At 47.9% G+C, this 17,800-nt stretch overlaps 1 protein-coding gene and 1 non-coding gene across 2 annotated transcripts in view; one reads left to right on the top strand and one right to left on the bottom strand.

The window, feature by feature from the left end:
• TJP1 (tight junction protein 1) overlaps nucleotides 1-17,800 on the top strand; it is a 327,881-nt gene that overhangs the window by 158,495 nt on the left and 151,586 nt on the right.
• TRNAP-UGG (transfer RNA proline (anticodon UGG)) lies at nucleotides 8,575-8,649 on the bottom strand. The gene has a single exon. It is a non-coding gene; the product is annotated as a tRNA-Pro (tRNA).

Genomic DNA, 17,800 nt, shown 5'->3' with positions numbered 1-17,800 from the left:
AAGAGAGGCATGGCTCAGTAGCTCTGCTGTGTAACTGGGAGAGCCTGGCAAACCCCCCCTTCCTCCCCAAAGGAGGAGCCTCAGCCAATGGAGAAAATAAAGGTTTTGCTCTGCAGCTCCTGTGTGATTCAGCAAGCCTGGCAAAGCAAGCTGTGCTGCAGAAGGAAGCAAGAGAGGGAGAAGGAAGCAGATGACAGCCAGTTGCTCAGGGGCCTGAGAGGAGCCCTCTGGGAGCCTGATTCAGCCCCCAGACTGCATGTTTGACCCCCCCCCCCGGCTAGAGAGTACCTTTGTCGGATGCATGTTGTGGGGCCTCACTAGACAGATTATAAACTATATTTCATACACAAACATGAAGTCTCACATGAGACTGCCTTATACTGAATCAGGCCCTTGGTTCATCAAGGTCAGTATTGTCTACTCAGACTGGCAGCCGCTCTCCAGGCTTTTCAGGTGGGGGTCTTTCCCATCACCTGCTGCCCAGTCCTTTCAACTGGGGCTGCCGGGGATTGAACCAGGGACCTTCTGCATGCCAAGCAGAGGCTCTGCCACTGAGCCACACTCTCTCCCCATCAAGTGCAGAATTGTAGATTAGCAGTGGCTCTCCAGGGTCTCAGGCTGAGGTCTTTCCCATCACCTCCTGCCTGGTCCTTCTAACTGGAGATGCCAGGGATTGAACCTGGGACCTTCTGCATGCCAAGCAGAGGCTCTGCCACTGAGCCACACTCTCTCCCCATCAAGTGCAGAATTGTAGACCAGCAGTGGCTCTCCAGGGTCTCAGGCTGAGGTCTTTCCCATCACCTCCTGCCCGGCCCTTTTAACTGAAGATGCCGGGGATTGAACCTGGGACCTTCTGCATGCCAAGCAGAGGCTCTTTCACGGAGCCACAACCACCCCCCTAATTATATCTAACCTCACGATCAGGCTTGGAGGGGGAAAATGTCCTGTCACTTTAACAGAGGCGACATAGGATGCTTCTTCCAGATATTATGTATCTCTTAAAGGGACAGGACATTTTTCTCTAGGCCTCATGGCAACTGTAGTCATAATACAGAACATGTGTGGCCAAACTGTGGCTCGGGAGTCACATGTTGCTCTTTCACAAATATTGCATGGGTCTTGGAAGCCCCCACTGTCCCATTGGTCGGTGGCTTGGAGAATGCATTAAACTTGCTTTCTTTCCACCTCTCCATCTATTTCTTTCCTTCCTTCCTGTCTTGAAGCTCTCAAACATCTGATGTTTATGTCTTGTGGCTCTCAAATATCTGATGTTTAAACTATGTGGCTCTTATGTTAAGCAAATTTGGCCACTCCTGAAATAGGTTATTGGGGGGGGGGGGTAAATTGTAAATAGCAATGCCAAAGGGCCATGGCCTCCTCTCGAACCATTTGCTGCCCTTCTTTCGGAATAAATGCTGTTTTCAGGAAGAAACAGAAGACAACTATAATTAATCTCACCAGAGCAAACTAACCCATAACTACTTCTGGGCGTGGAGCAGTTGTCACAGTGTGTGTGTGTGGGGGAGGTATTTATGAATGTCCTACATTGTGCAGGGAGTTGGATTACATGACCCTGAAAGTATCTTCCAACTCTGTGATTCTTCCAAACGGGTATAAATTCCAGAGTAGTAGTCATGTTAGACTACTTCTCTGGAATTTATATCTGTTTGGATGAATCATACTCCTCTGGAATTTATACCTGTTTTGAAGAATCCCCTTGTTAGTCTGTTGCAGAGGGGGAAATAGCAAAATAGTTTCAGAGGGGAGCTGTCTTGATCTTCAGTGGAACAGCTGGATTGGAGTCCTGTACGAACCCGATTTTTGGGGTGGGAGCTTTCGAGAATCAAAGTTCCCTTCCGCAGATACTCCTGTGAGATAGTTTCAGAGTGTAGCCCCATCTGCAGTAGAACAACTAGATTCAAGTGCTGCAGCACCTTAGAGCCCAGCCAGATTCTCCAAAATATGAGCTTTCTTTCCGGAGTCAGAGTTCACTTCCTCAGATCCCAGAACTCTGGAGAGCTCATCCCCCCAAAACCCTGTTGGTCTGTTAAGGAGTTGCTTTCTGCTGCGGAGCTATTTTCTCTTGCCCCAGAAGGTCGGGCCAGAACCAATGGGTTGAAATTAAATCAAAAGAGTTTCCAACTAAACATCAGGAAGAACTTCCTGACAGACGGCTCCTCAGTGGAACAGGCTTCCTGAGGAGGTGGTGGGCTCTCCTTCTTTGGAGGTCTTTAAGCAGAGGCTGGATGGCCATCTGACAGCAATGCTGTGAATTTAGGCAGATCTTGAGAAGGAAGGCAGGAAGGGCTGCATCAGGGCTTAGTTCTCATGGCCACTTTGGGGTCACGCAGAAATTTTCTCCAGGCCAATTTGGCCAGGGATCCTGATGGGGTGTGTGGTTTTTTTGCCATCTTCTGGGCATGGAGCAGGGGTCACTGGGGATATATGTGTGGGGGGGGAGGTAGTTGTGAGTTTCCTGCATTGTGCAGGGGGTTGGACTAGATGACCCTGGAAGTCCCTTTCAGCTCTATGATTCTAAGGTGCTGTAGTGGTGGAAAGTGTTGTTAAGTCACACTGGCTTTAGAGCAACCCTGTAGGGTTTTCAAGGCAAGAGACGTCCAGAGGTGGTTTGCCATTGCCTGCCTCTGCAGAGTGTCCCCGCACTTCCTGCGTGGTCCTCCAGTCAAATACTGGTCAGGGCTGACCCTGCTAAGCTTTGGAGATTGGACACGATCAGGCTAGCCTGGGTTAACCTAAGCTTACCTGTCCTGTGTGTGTCCGCTTTTAAAAAAACCTGATGAAGAAGCCCTCTTTCTGGATTGGAAGGTTAGGGATATCCCTAGTTCAGGGGTGTCAAACTCATGAGGGCCGGGCCATGTTGGGCCAGGCCGTATGCGTACCTATTTAAGATTAGATAGCAGATATTTAAACTTTATAAAGGACACAGACAAACACAATTAAAGAGTTTTTTTAAAAACAACCTTAAAACACGCTTAAAACATTAGCACGTTGCTCTTAAAGGTGCTTTCTTTGTATTTCTCCCATGGGATCCAGGGAACTGGGCAAAGGATGCTCTGGCTCTTTCTTGCCTTCCCCAAGGGACCAGGAGGAGGAGGAGGATCCTCAGCCAATAGAAGGAACAGAGGCTTACCTCAGTAGCTCTGCTGTGCAATTGTGATAGCCTGGTATTGTGATAGCCTTCTTTCCCTCCCTCCCTCCCCAAGGGAGGAGCCTCAGCCAATGGAGAAAATGGAGCTTTTGCTGTGTAGTTCCTGTGCAATTGAGCAAGCTGTTACACAGAAGGAAGCAAGAGAGAGGGAGAAGGAAGCAGATGACAGCCAGTTGCTTGCAACCTGATAGGAGCCCTCTTGGGGGGGGGCGGAGGCCTGATTTGGCCCCCGGGCCAGATGTTTGACACCCCTGCCCTAGTTAGCAGCCATTCTCACCGCTTTGACAGTAGGGCTCTTTAAAATGAGAATTGTCAATAGGGACGATCACTTGTTTAAAGTATTTGGGGCTCTCTTTCGCTTTTCAAAACAGGGTCACCCGTAGCAGCTCAGAGTCTCGAAGGTGTAAGTGGACTCCATCCAGTCTAGCAAAGCAAAACCGTCGCCTTGTCGCGCCCGCCCTGTTTTCAATGGCAGCAGAAACTTTCGCAGCCTCGAGCCCATTTCCTGGGCTGCATGAAGCGGGCATACGCACGGCGCGGGTGAATGAGCTGGAAAGCATGGGCGGAATCTAGACGGCAGGCACCAGGGAGAGCCATGCATGAGAAGCGCGACTCCAGCACCGGGGAAGGCTGCCGGAATCGGGCCTCTTGAACGCGCCGCCAGCAATTTTCTTCCCTTTTTTTTGCAAGGGGAAAGCAGCAGCAGCAGCAGCCTTGCCTCGCCTCCCCCTGCCAAGGAGCCCCCCGCCGGCCTCCCCATCTCCACGCCGCTTCCTCGCCGGGGCCTCTGATAGGCTGGCGCCGGCCGGGGAAACTCTGCGCCCCACTCAGCGCCCGCCCGGGTCCGCAGCCCGAACCAAAGCCGTGCCGAGCGCAGGGGGTGCGTGGCGGGGAGGAAGCCGCCCGGCGGGTCGCAACCCTTTGCGGAGCGCCGCCCACGAGGGCCGGGGGGCATCTGTGCCAAAGCTCGGCCGCCTCCGGGGCGCTCTCGGCTTGCAGTCTCGCCGCGGGGCTGGGAGAAGCGCGTCGGGGGTGCCGGGGCTCCCTCCGGGGAGGCGGGCGAATGGGCGCTCCCAGGCAGGCAGACATGTCAGCGGTTGCTGGGCGAGAGGAGGCAGGCGTGTAGCGGAGGGAGCCCAAGCCGCGCTCGCTGCCTTTGTCGGGGCAGCTGCGAGGGGGGAGGGAGGAGGAAGCGGCCCAGCCCCCCCCCCCCTTGCTTGCAAAGCCGGACTTTGGTGCAAAACTTGCCCTGCGCGCCTCCCCTCTCGCAGGATGCTGCTTGCGGCGGCTGAGTGAGCAGCAGCAGCAGCAGGAGGGGGAGGAGGAGGAGAAGTCGGGCGGGGAGGGGCCCTGCCGTGCCTCGCCTCCCCCCTCGCCAGCCAGCCCTCCCTCCAGCCAGCCAGCCAGCCACGGGCCTCCTCCGGGGACGGGAAGGAAACAAAATGTCTGCCCGGGCCGCCGCCGCCGCCGCTGCTTCCAGCAAGGTAAGCGCCAGCCGGCGTCGCCGTTGCAATTCCCTGCTCGCTGCCCCCGGCCTCCTCGCTCCTCTCTGCGCCCCTTGCAGCCACCTTGGGCGGGGGGAGGGGGCTCTTGCAAGGGCCTGGGGGGGGAAGGCGCTGGGGCCTCCTTGCGGGGTGGGAGAGGGGCCGGCTGCCTTGGAGGGGAAGTTGACCCCACCTGGGGCCTTCCCGATTGTCCTTCGGCGGCTGCTTCTTTTTGCATTCTCTTCTCTCCCCCGCCCCCCCCCCCGGCCACCTGTTGGCTGCAGGGCCTTTGAAAGGGGGCTGGCTGGGCGGAATTCGCCTCCTTTCCCAGCTCATGTGCAGGCCTCCTCCGATGGAAGCCCCCAAGCGAGATTCCAAGTTGTAAACAGCTGGGGTGGGGGACAGAAAATGTGCGGGAGGCTTGGCTTTGTGGAGCTGCCCTTCCTTTCCGCTCCGAGACATCCCCCCTCTTAAAAGAGTTCGGCTTCATGAAGGCGGAAAAGTTTCCTCCGCTGTGCTGCTGCTGTTGGTGTTTTTTAAATTTGCACCGGGAAGCACTGCTGCCTGGATGCATTTTTTTATTTCTGAAAAACCTCCTGAAGTTGCACCAGAAGCATTTGCTCTGGGTCTCTTGACTCACAGCACCGTTGCATGTTGCTCTGCCATTGAATGGAAATAGTTTTCCAGGCACGTGATGTGTGTGTGTGTGTGGCTTTTGTGTGGGATGTTTTGGTGCCCCGAAGGACGTGTCCTTGCGCTGGAATTTTGCGTCAGGGATTCCTGAAGCTTGCAGCTGGGCAGGTTTGGAAAGCCCTGAACGGCAGGCTTTCTGAGCAACTCCCTCTGAATCAGCTGCTTCTCTTCAAAAGCTCTCTTGGGCGGTGCTGAGAGCCAGGAAGAGCCCGCCTGCTCCCCACCTGTTCTGTAGGTGTGTTCTGTGGCACAGGTGTATGCGACGGGGCGTGTCCCCTGACCTCTTTCGGCTACCTGCCTCATCCCTGCCTCTCTTTTCCCCCTGGAGAAAAGGGGTGGAGCTTGGCACTTTCAACAGGTTTCCTCCTGACTCACAGAAACTGGGGGAGGGGGACTCTCTTGTTTGGAGACAGAAAACTTTGGATTCTCTTGTCATTTTTCAAGCTTCTCTCCGAGACGGCTCTCCACGATTGCTGTAGGATTTGTTCATGCCTCTGATGCACTAAAGGCAACCGCTGGAGACCGGGCCGAAGGCTCTGCTCTCAAGTGAAACTAAGGCAGTTTCGATCTGATGTCATCCCTTGGTATGTGCTTACACCTGAACCTCTTCCTCCCGTACCGCACTAATGCAGTAGCGTTTGCCACTTGGCAAAGAGTCTTGGCACCGTGCTCGGTATCTGGTTGGCTTAGTGAATCCTCCTTCTCTAAGTATCGGGCAGAAAGTTTTATTTTTAACCTTCCTTAATTGCTTTTCGTTCATCTTCTCTTTGCAAAGAACGTGATTACTGACACAGGCAGAAACACCAAAGCGTTCACAGAACACTCTGCCTTAGCTTGACAGGTTGTTCTTTTTAATCTTCGCAGTTTTAAAAATTAAGTTTAAATGCACATTTCACTTTCTGTGTATTTTGCCAGTTGTGTGCGTTGTTGATGTGTGTGGAACAGAGTATATACTACCTGGGGGAAATGGGGAATACTGTTATGTTGTGGTGGGAAAGAAGTAGGACTGGAGAGAGAATCCTGAGTGCTTAAAAGTATTTATTTGTTTATCAGATTTATATCCCGCCCTCCCCCGACAGGCTCAGGGTGGCTAACAGCAGTTTAAAACGTTAGCAATTTACAAACATATTCGAATTAACTATATAAAAAAAATTTCCAAGATGGCAAGCTTCTGATTTCCATTATATTAGTTCAGTGAGATTGTTGGTGCTGAAGGTAAGAGCCCTCTCCCCCTAACCATTAAAGGCAAGTTTGAATAGTTCGGTCTTACAGGCCCTGCGGAACTGTGGCAGGTCCCGCAGGGCCCTGATGTTTTCGAGAGGGCATTCCACAAAGTGGGGGCTATTACCGAGAACGCCCTGGCTCTAGTGCTGGTCAGTCGAGCTGGATTTTAAGGTCCTGGTGCTTAAAGATTTGGAACACTTCTTAGCTTTTGTGCCCCTTTGAACATTGTCTGCATATGGGTAATAAGGAGCTATTATTTTTACAGCTCTCTGCTTTAAGTATTGCTGCATAGCCATGTAAATATGGGCTGGGTGGGGTGGTCCAGCCTGCCTGGGACTCATTGTTCTGCGGTAAAGGAATGTTCCTGGTTCTTCCTGTTTTTCATTGTGTGATTAGGGAATAGGCTTCCCTGGAACCCAACTGCTGGCTTCAAAGCCGCATGTTTAAAAAAAAAAATTCACAAGGGATGAAGACTGAGCATGTGAACTCAAAAGTATGAATTTAAGCTGATTCAGGCTGGCAATATTGCATCTTTATGTATTCCCCCCCCCCCACTACAAATATGGAGTAGTCCTACATCGGTTTCACCTAGTGCTGAAGAGTTAGTTGGTGAGTGAGAAGCACATGGCTCACCAAGTAAAACAATACAGATTTTGAAAGCTAAACAAAGAAAGGTGATAACATGGAAGGATTAATCTTACCCTGCAATCTATAAGTGTTTCAGCGCACTCCTAAGCAGGTCTACTCAGAGCCGTTCCCAAGTTTATTCAGTGGGGCTTACTCTCAGAAGAGTGTATTTAGGATGTCTGCTTTCCATGCAGAAGGTCCCAGGTTCAGTCCCCGGCATCTCTAGTTAAAAAGGATTGGGCAGTAAAGTATGTGTGCTCCAGTAGAGTATATGAATGCTCATGTTGATGCTGATGCATTTTTGGGAAAAAAATATGTAAAAATCCCTGGAGTTTGAGAAAATAGGAGAGGCACATACCTGCCAGTCACTGACTCTTGAAACAGTGCCCAGTTTTGTATGGTTATATGGGAATGAGTTCTGTGTTCATGCGTTTCCTATTTCCCCCCTCCTCTGCATGCACCAAATACTCCAATGCAGTTCGAGTAAGCACACAGCCCTGCTTGCAATATTTGCCCTGTCAAACTATGGCTTGCATCCCTCGTCTTAGCCCGAGACAACAAGCTGCAGTTCGAAGGCTGTTTGCGATTCTGATTTGGAGGGCTAACCACGGAGCCCCTGCTCGCGGGTACAGTGGCGAACTCCGCTGGTGCCAAAATGGGAGTGTCGGACAGAGGGGAGGGGCAACTGAGTGCAGGGTTTGCCTCCATGATGCCCATGGGAACTGGACCAGTGACTCTTCGAATCCCATGTTGGGCGCCATCAGCAATAGATGCGGGGGGAGGGAAACACTAGTTGGGGGAAGACTGCATTTCCCCTGCAGCAGCTGGTTACGTTTTGCCGTCACCCAGTCCTTGAAAGCAAATGATTTCTGCTCCTTGGGGAAAAAGTGTTGGGTTTTCTCCCTCGCTCCTTGAAACAAAGAAATATGGATTTTGCTGAGATGAACTCCCTGTTGTCTCTGCAATGAAAAAAAAAGGGGAGGGATGGTGGCTCAGCGGTAGACCCTCTGCTTGGTAAGCAGAAGGTCCCAGGTTCAATCCCTGGCTAAAAGGGGTCCAGGCAAGTAGGGGTGAAAAACCTCAGCTTGAGACTCTGGAGAGCTGCTGCCAGTCTGAGTAGACAAGACTGACTTTGATGGACCGAGGGTCTGATTCAGTAATAATAATAAATAATAAAATTTTATTTATATCCCGCCCTCCCCGCCGGAGCAGGCTCAGGGTGACTAACAACATATATATGAACATACATACGAACATACGAAGCTGCCTTATACTGAATCAGACCGTCGGTCCATCGAAGTCAGTATTGTCTTCTCAGACTGGCAGCGGCTCTCCTCAAGCTGAGATTTTTCACACTTCTTTGCCTGGACCCTTTTTTGGAGATGCCAGGGATTGAACCTGGGACCTTCTGCTTCCAAAGCAGATGCTCTACCACTGAGCCACTGTACCTCCCCTAAAGTAATATGGACATATGAGGCTGCCTTATACTGAATCAGACCGTTGGTCCATCAAAGTCAGTATTGTCTTCTCAGACTGTATATAGGTATACAATACAATATAATAGGTATACAGATATTAAAATTAACATTATTTAAAAACAATTCAATTCAGTTCATAAAAGCAATTCAATAAACAAAGTCATGTTGGCGGGTCCCTTCATTTAACCATCATAAGTCAGCAGTCCGTAAAAGCCAGCTTGAAGAGGGTGGTCTTGCAGGCCCTGCGGAACTGGTCTAGGTTCCGCAGGGCCCGCACCTCCTCCGGGAGCTGATTCCATAGGCATGGGGCCGCGATGGAAAAGGCCCGTGCACGAGTGTTCTGAAGTTTAGCTTCTTTTGGCCCTGGCAGTAGAAGGCAGCTTCATATGTGGGAATGCTGGCACTACCATTTTTCAAAAGTAAAGGGTATCCAAGAAGGGGAGGGGCCGTGACTCAGTGGAAGAGCCTCTGCTTTCCATGCAGAAGGCCCCAGGTTCAGTCCCCGGCATCTCTAGTTAAAAAGGATCGAGCAGTAAAGTAATGTGAAGGACTGAAACCCTGGAGAGCTGCTCCCAGGCTGAGTAGACAGTACTGACCTTGGTGGAGCAATACTCTGATTCCATATAAGGCAGTTTTTTGTGTGTACCTTCGAAACCTTCCGACTAGATCATTCTTTTTCCTTCCTTCTGCACATTCTGTTTCAGCAATAGTTGTGACTTAAGAGCATCTTCCTCTTTGTGTACTGTAGCCCTGTAACCGTTGGTCCACGTAAAGAAAAAAAAAAGATTCCACTTTCTTTTTTTTCTCCCTTTTGTTTAAATGACAGTTGCTGTATTCTTGCTCGATGCTCCCATGCTAGAACGACTTTTGTGTTCTTATCGGAGCGGGTTTCGGGGTCTGATGACACAGCTCGAGTGTGTAGAATACAAAAGGATGCCTACATCACAGTGGGAACGGAGCCCAAGCAGCTGATAATTTATTGGCCTTGGGAAAGGAGGAGTTGAGAATTCTCCTGGATGGACGACGTGTCTGTGGACAGAAAACAGCATGCCGTATTTCAGAAGGCACGTTCTGGGTTATGGAGACTTTAGAATGCATCATGTTCTCATCTTGTCGTAGAATATATATATATATATTCAAGCATGCTGTGAAAATAACAGCTGAATCTGGTTTTTTTTACAAGATAATGCATGGGATGGAGAAAGTAGAGAAAGAAGTACTTTTCTCCCTTTCTCACAATACAAGAACTCGTGGGCATTCGATGAAATTGCTGAGCAGTCAGGTTGGAACGGATAAAAGGAAGTACTTCTTCACCCAAAGGGTGATTAACATGTGGAATTCACTGCCACAGGAGGTGGTGGCGGCCACAAGTATAGCCACCTTCAAGAGGGGTATAGATAAAAATATGGAGCAGAGGTCCATCAGTGGCTATTAGCCACAGTGTATGTGTGTATATAAAATTTTTTGCCACTGTGTGACACAGAGTGTTGGACTGGAGGGGCCATTGGCCTGATCCAACATGGCTTCTCTTATGTTCTTATGTAGTCTCTAATGGGCTTCTTAGCGTAGTAAGGTTGTGGCAATATAAACATAACTAACATAGAAACAGAGATGGAAGGGGTCCCAAGGGTCATCAAGTCCAACACTGTGGCAAGTGCAGGAAATTTGCAACTATCTCCCCCCTCTCCCTCAGTGATCCCCTGCTCTGTGCCCAGAGGAAGGCAAAAAACCCCTCCGTGATCCCTGGGATAACCTGGCCCTGAGGGAAATTCCTTTCTGGCAATCAGCATTTGCCCTGAGTATATAAGAAATCTCTGCTCATCCTTTCCTGCCCTCCCTCTCGTGATCTGCCTAGTGAGTCATAGAGGGTTCCTATCAGGCTCCTGAGCAACTGGCTGTTGTCTGCTTCCTTCTTCCTCTCTTGCTTCCTTCTGCATCACAGCTTGCTTTGCCAGGCTTGCTCAATCGCACAGGAGCTACAGAGCAAAACCTCCATTTTCTCCATTGGCTGAGGCTCCTACTTTGGGGAGGGAGGGGGGGAGGGAGGGCTTGCTTTGCTAGGCTCTCTCAATCGCACAGCAGAACTACTGAGCTAAGCCTCTCTCTCATCTGTTGAAGGGGAAGGAAGGAAGGAAAGAGCCAGAGCTTCCTTTGCCCAGTTCCCTGGATCCCATGAGAGAAACACAAAGCACCTTTAAAACCAACAAGTGCTAATGTTTTAAGTGTTTTTAAAGTTTTTTTAAAAAATCTTTAATTGTGTTTACGTGGTTTTAAAGTTTATCTCTCTGCTACCTAATGTTAAATAAGTAGACACATGGCTTGGCCCAACAAGGTCTCATTTATGTCAGATCTGGCCCTCGTCACAAATGAGTTTGACACCCCTGGCTTAAAGTCTCCAAAGAAGGCGAGTGTGCCACCATTAAAGCTGTTTCTTTGAATCTCTCGATGTAGAATTCTTACAGTTGGATCAGGTGTAAGCATTAAAATGGCTTCCGATAGGGCTAGAATGGAGGACATTTCTAACCCTCCTGGGGTCATTGTTCTTAGAGAAACAGACGCAAAAGAAATTCACTGCCTCAATAAGTAAAATAAGTTTTCTTCTTGAAAAACCTTTGCTCGCCTTTCCAGTCATTGGTTCACAAGCTGCATATCTCTGTTAAATTAGCCTTTATCTGAGAGGGTTGTGAAGAATCTTCTGCTGTTTGATAAGTGGAGAGCTTGTCGTCTTTACTCAAATGTAACTGACAGGTTTCTTGTTTTCCTTGCAGTCTCTTCCATTGTGTCCTAATCTTGCTGTACCTGTGAGGGCTAAATTTGAAGCCACTGAATGGCTGCTTTGTTACAGTCACTGTGATATGTACAGCTTAGCTCCTTTAGGCGAGAAGTTCACTAGCTTTGCTCTTATTAGAGGGAAGTTGTGATGGATGACTTTGTCATTGGGCCTGTGAGATGCAGCTACTGGCGTGTTCTAAAAAGTGAACTCAAAATTGCAGTGTGTTAAAAAAACAAATTACACGGACCCAGGAAGCTGTCTTCTGCCAAGTGAGAACATTGGTCTGTGACAGTCAGTAGTACTGAATTGCAACTAATAATGAAGCTGAATTGCAACTGATTGTGAAGCGCAAGACAATGCATTCTCCCGGACTGAATCGAGACCTAGGTTTCCTGTCTCATTGCCAGTGCGGATTTTTCCATGCTTACTTACCCCTCTGCATATTACACTTAATCCAGTCATGCTTGCTATTGTTATTCACCTGCTATTGTCATTTAGCATACAGAATCACTCCACTCTCTAAGATAGGGGTCCCCAGCCCCCGGGCCATGGACCAGTACCAATCCGTGGTCTGTTAGCAACCGGACTGTGAGTTGTATAATTATTTCATTATATATTACAATGCAGTAATAATAATAATAAGACGACATTGGATTTATATTGTCCCCTCCACTCCAAATGTCTCTCAGAGCGGCTCACAATCTCCTTTATCTCCCTCTCCCACAACAGACACCCTGTGAGGTGAATGGGACTGCAAAAGCTCTCACAGAAGCTGCCCTTTCAAGGACAACTCTGCAAGAGCTATGGCTGACCCAAGGCCATTCCAGCAGCTGCATGTGGAGGAGTGGGGAATCAAACCCAGTTCTCCCAGATAAGAGTCTGCACACGTAACCACCATCCAAACTAATAGAAATAAAGTGCACAATTGTATCATCCCAAAACCATCGCCCCCTGCCCCAGTCCCTGGAAAAATTGTCTTCCACAAAACCGGTCCCTGGTGTCAAAAAGGTTGGGGATTGCTGCTCTAAGATAAAAGGACAGATAAACCTACATTCTAGCTGTGTCTGAACAACTGAGCAGTGACTCACAAAAGCATTAAAATGGCTTCCGATAGGACTAGAATGGGTCAGAGAAACAGACACAAAAGAAATTCACTGCCTCGATAAGTAAAATAAGTTTTCTTCTTGAAAAACCTTTGCTCGCCTTTCCAGTCATTGGGAAGTCACAGGTATCTGCTTCTTCCCTGCCACAACTTTTGTTAGTCTTTTCTAGTATTGTCTACACTTACTGGGGTGAATTCAACTACCCTCAAAGGAGCATCCCTTCAGCTTATGTAGCTCTTCCCCCAGTGAAAGAACTATTCAAAGCTGTAATGGAGTGATAGGATAAGGGTAGGATTCATCCAACTGGCAACAAGTCTTCTGGTCTCAGGCAGCGGTCTTTCCCATCACCTACTACCTGATCTTTTTAACTGGGAGTGGTAGGGGTGGAACCAGGGACCTTCTGCATGCCAAGCAGCTGCTCTACCACTGAACCATGGTGGACACCCTGATGTATGGAACCCAGGGTTTGCTATTTGTGGAAACGTCACGTAGGAAGTCTAGCAGGTTCCTAGACTCTTAATTAAACTGTGCTCAAGGATTTAGTGGCAGGAGGTTGTGTACTCAGCACATGGTTGTGGTCCATGAATGGACACTCACTGGGATCCCTTAAAGAGTTTGATTCACAAGTCTTTGGGTGTCAGCTGTAGGACACCAGAATGGAGCAACCCGGGCTGCTGCTGCTTGCCTTACCTGTTCTGTGACCTTGTAATGCTGGATTTCCTTATACCGTAAATGTTTTGGGGTGGTGTGTTCAGAGATTATTAATCTTTGCTAACTTCCTTTGTCTTGCTATAGCCGGTGCCTCCCTGTTTAGAATACTTCCAAACTCTTAATTACAGATATCTGCTTCTTAGGTAGGGTGTGTGGAAGAAACCAAAAAGGGGGGATACTGTGGTGTTGTACTCAAATGCAACTGATAGTGAAACTGAATTGCAACTGATTGTGAAGCTCAAGACAATGCATCCGCCTGGACTGAATAGAGACCTAGGTTTCCTGTCTCATTGCCAGTGCCGATTTTTCCATGCTTATTTGTCCCTCTGCATGTTACACCTAATCCAATCATGCTTGCTATTATCATTCACCGGCTATTGTCATTCAGCATATGAAATCACTCTGCTCTCCCCTTTGCTTTTATCTCTTGTCCCAAAAATACATGTGCACTGTAATAACAAAGGCAATGACTGCAGAAGGCTAAGAAAGCTGCCCATTTAGGCCAGTTGTGAGGCCAGAGACACAATGATAAGACCTCACTTGAAAAACAGGCCTTAACATCTGCCATTTGGGAGCCAGAAGTCTTAAATGAAGAGCCAAAATTACTGTAAGATATAATATATCAATTATGATCTGGCTTCCTTTGACTTTTTACTGCTCATTACCCCATGCGGATGTCTCTTGAGCCTATCGGCTACTGGACTACAAGGCTTGGATTTGAAGTCCAACTACATTTCGTGACTGTTATGTCTCGAGTGGAGTGATAGATTTTAGTTAATGGATTATTCCTTTTTTTTTTTTAAAGGGCACTACTTTAAGACCAAAATCGGTTGCTCTTCATTTTAACTGGCAATATGTTCATATTTTAAAAATGTTTGTATTAGAGTAGGAAAGTACAGAGATTCAGTTCGTGAGGCCAACACGGCTTACTCATGTTTAAGTATTAATTGCTCAGCCAGGTTGGAATTTCCTAGTGGATTTCAAAATATGTAGTCTTGTGTTCTGATAATGTTTTTATTTAAATTCAGCCCCGGAAGGAGAGGTCTGCATATTTTTTATCTTGGTCATATTGCCAACACTTATGACTCGCTTTTCTGGAGTAGTTTGTAATTCTAATCTTTCAGTTGAATTTCCCCTGAACTCATTTTGGTGCTTGTAATAGCTGGAGGGTAGCAACATTTTCATTGAATCAGTGGGAAATGTATTCTGTTGAGTTAGCTAATGGGGTTGAAAGAAAACTAAAATAGCAATTACAAGCTTACCTAATACTAATTAATACGTCATTCTTTTGCACTTTTGGTGAGGTAGCCTGTTAATGTCATGTTTGTTCTTGAGATGAAAAGGCTAATTCTATCCTTTCAGAGTTACTTTTGAGAAGGGGGGAGTAGAGCCACTGGTTACAGAGAACAACTAGATTTGAGTCCAGCAGTGTCTTGGAGACCCACAAGATTTGGGGACTATGAGCTTTCAAGAGCCAAAAGGAGGCTAGGGAGCTCAGAGGTGGGTACAGAGGGACATGCCCAGGGGAAGGAGGAGGAAAAGAAGAGTAATCTAAGGCTGCTGAGGAGTGGATGTACAGGTGGGATATGTTGATCTATACCTCCCTTTCCACAATTGTTAATAAATGCGCAGTCTCTTATATGCTTCCTTCATTTACCTTTCAAGGTCTTCCTCTTTTTCCGTGGTGTGGAAGGGTCTGGAGAGGTGAGCCTTGCTGACATTGGCCGTCCTGCTCTCAGCTCTGTGTTTTCAGGCAATCCAAGCGTACCGTTTAGAAGAACGGTTGTCTTGTTGGTGTCTCCAGAGACTCTCTTCAGGGGTTATGTCTAAGTTTATTGCAAGCTCTTGCCTCGGGTTTCATCTGTGACATTATGTAACTCGCTCAAGAAACCGCTGTGAGTTAGAATATGGCCAGAGTCGCTTGTGCCCCCTCTGGCCTTGAGAGAAAGAGATCAGTGTCTGTGCGCGCGCGTTTCATCTGCTAGTCTCGTTGGAGACACAAGCCCAAAGGCATAGTGGCATTAATGACTTCCAACGAAGATACGCTTCACTGTTTATGAAGTTCTATAATTGGCTGTGGAAACATTGCCAGCAGAGCACAGAGATGCCCCGCTTCTTTACTCGCCTGAAGAAAAGCTCTCCGGCTGCTTTTGCTAAGTAGCGCCTTGCCTGTAGCCATGAATGATCTTGCTCAACCCAAAAGAGACCCCTGGGCCCGTTACCTTCACGGAACTCAGCTTATCTCAGATCCTATGGAGAAATGTGTGTATTAGTTCATTATTAAAAACAATGTCTATTCCATTCAATAAAAATATTCCTTGAGTGCTTACAAGAGTAATTTAAAACAATAGAACTGTTTAAAATGATGAAAATATCAAGTATAAAAACTACATAAAGAGCAGCATTCAACACAGAAAACTATCAACAGAGCAGTAGAAATAAAAGTAAATAATAATAGATATGAAAGCAGAGACCAGTCGAAATGCAAAGAGGGAACAACTGTCTAAAAGGTTAAGATGTATTTTTAAAAACCCTGGTTGCATAAAAAGTTCTTTGCTGACTCTTTTAAAAGTGCTGGGTGTTATACTGGACTCAATGTTATTACTGGAAAAGGACATTAATACAGTTGCAAAAAAGGCTTTCTTCCAACTTCTGATTGGTTCTTCCACCATAATCCTATCACATTGTTCAGTGTCCCACCCGTTAATTGTATTAACTCCCTCTGTGTAATCCGCCTTGTGAGTTCTAATGAGAAAGGTGGACTATAAATAGCAGATAAAGTGAGCTTCTGTAGGGGAGAAAGTTTCAGAGTCTTAACACTCCCCAGAGCTGGAAAAAGTACAGAGGGGGGCGGCCAAGATGATTGAATCCCAGAGCCAGAAGGCAACATCAGAGGAAGGCATCGGCCTCTCTGCCCTGTTGTTGGCCATCCAGAGGAACTGGATAGTTACTGTGTGAGACAGGATGCTGGACCAGATGGACCCTCACTGGTCTGACCCAGCAGGGCTCTTCTGATGTTCTTCTCAGGGGAAGGCTTCAGCCTCTCTGCCCTGTTGTTGACCATCCAGAGGAACCAGATAGCCACTGTGTGAGACAGGAGGCTGGACTAGATAGACCTTCACTGGTCTGATCCAGCAGGGCTCTTCTGATGTTCTCATCAGCCTCTCTGCCCTGTGGTTGGCCCTCCAGAGGACTTGGTTGGCCAAAGTGTGAGACACGATGCTGGACCAGATGGGCCATTGGTCTGGTCCACCAGGTCTCTTATATTCTTATCACTGCAGGACAATCCTTGGAGTCTGGTGCTTACCTGCCTTGCGCCTAAAGGTGAACACCCACTGTGGTGGCTCTACAAAAGATGTCAGTGGCAGTATAGCACAGTGGGTAGACTGAGACCTTGGGAATTTCTGTTTTGCGTTGTTCCTCTCTCATGAATTAATTTAATGTAAGAACCCTGCTGACTCAGGCCTGCCAGTGACCCATTGAGTCCAGCATCCTGTTTTGTCCCACGGCCAACCAGTGGCCAGCCATTTTGCAAGCCTTAAGGAAGCTCATATTTCTCTCCTGCCCCTTTGTCCTCAAATTTGCAATATGGAGATTATGATGCTGATGTGTACTCTATAGGATGGCTGTAACATTACGTCAGTATAATGAATGTGAAGTCTCTCGAACATGGAAAGCAGAGTGCTGTTGACATGACACGAGGGGAAGCTCAATCGTTGTGAACAATAAACAAATCCACTACAATTTTAGCTGATGCAGCCAATCTATAAGTAAAGGGCGCTGTGGTTTATTTCTAAAAGGCTATTGAGTGTTGTTGTAGCAGCGGACGGGAGGAAAATATTATGAAGATGTGTTTTCCATTCTAGCAGCGACTGGGGTGGCTTTTGTTAAATGGCGTGTTCTCTCCCTCTTGCTCTAATGTTGCCAGAAAGCTTGTTTTCAAAATCAATGGAAGCACTCTGTTAAAAAAGGCAGCGGTTGATTAACTAAATATTGTTTAATTGGCTGGCCCTAAAGGAAAAGCAGGTTCTGCCCTCGTTCAGATGCATCTGTGGTTCTGGTCAGTGGAGATCCACAGAGTTGCAGTTGATGAAGGATGCAGGTAGCTGGTTTGTTCTCTCCCCCCTCCCATGGCGGGGCTGGAGTGAGGGGGAGAGGCTCTGGACTGGCAAAGGATAGCTGCTGATTGTCTAATACCCAGCTTCGGTTGCACATGTGACCAGAGGCCAGCCGGAATGTCTGTGGAGCTGGTTGCGTGATCAGTAAAATGAAACTCGTGAGCCTGCAAGAGTTTGTGGAAACCAAATATGTCGGTGTGGTGAACATTAGAGTCTGTTCCCATATTCAGTGCGTGCCGCTTCCATTCATTTCAAATATTATTGCTGCTGCTGCTGCTGCTGCAGACATTTATATTCAGAATTTAAATAGGGTTTCCTTCCTCCAAATTAATTCAGGGATAACTAATAGGGTATCTGTTGCTTTAACCGCTGAGTTTTTTAGCTTAGTTTACCCCTAAGGCTGGTTTTTATGCTGCTGTT

This window comes from Heteronotia binoei, chromosome 19 (genome assembly GCF_032191835.1).
Source record: "Heteronotia binoei isolate CCM8104 ecotype False Entrance Well chromosome 19, APGP_CSIRO_Hbin_v1, whole genome shotgun sequence".
Lineage (NCBI taxonomy): Eukaryota > Metazoa > Chordata > Lepidosauria > Squamata > Gekkonidae > Heteronotia > Heteronotia binoei.
The sequence above is the reverse complement of the archived record's forward strand: the minus strand, read 5'-3'. Positions and strand labels throughout refer to the sequence as shown.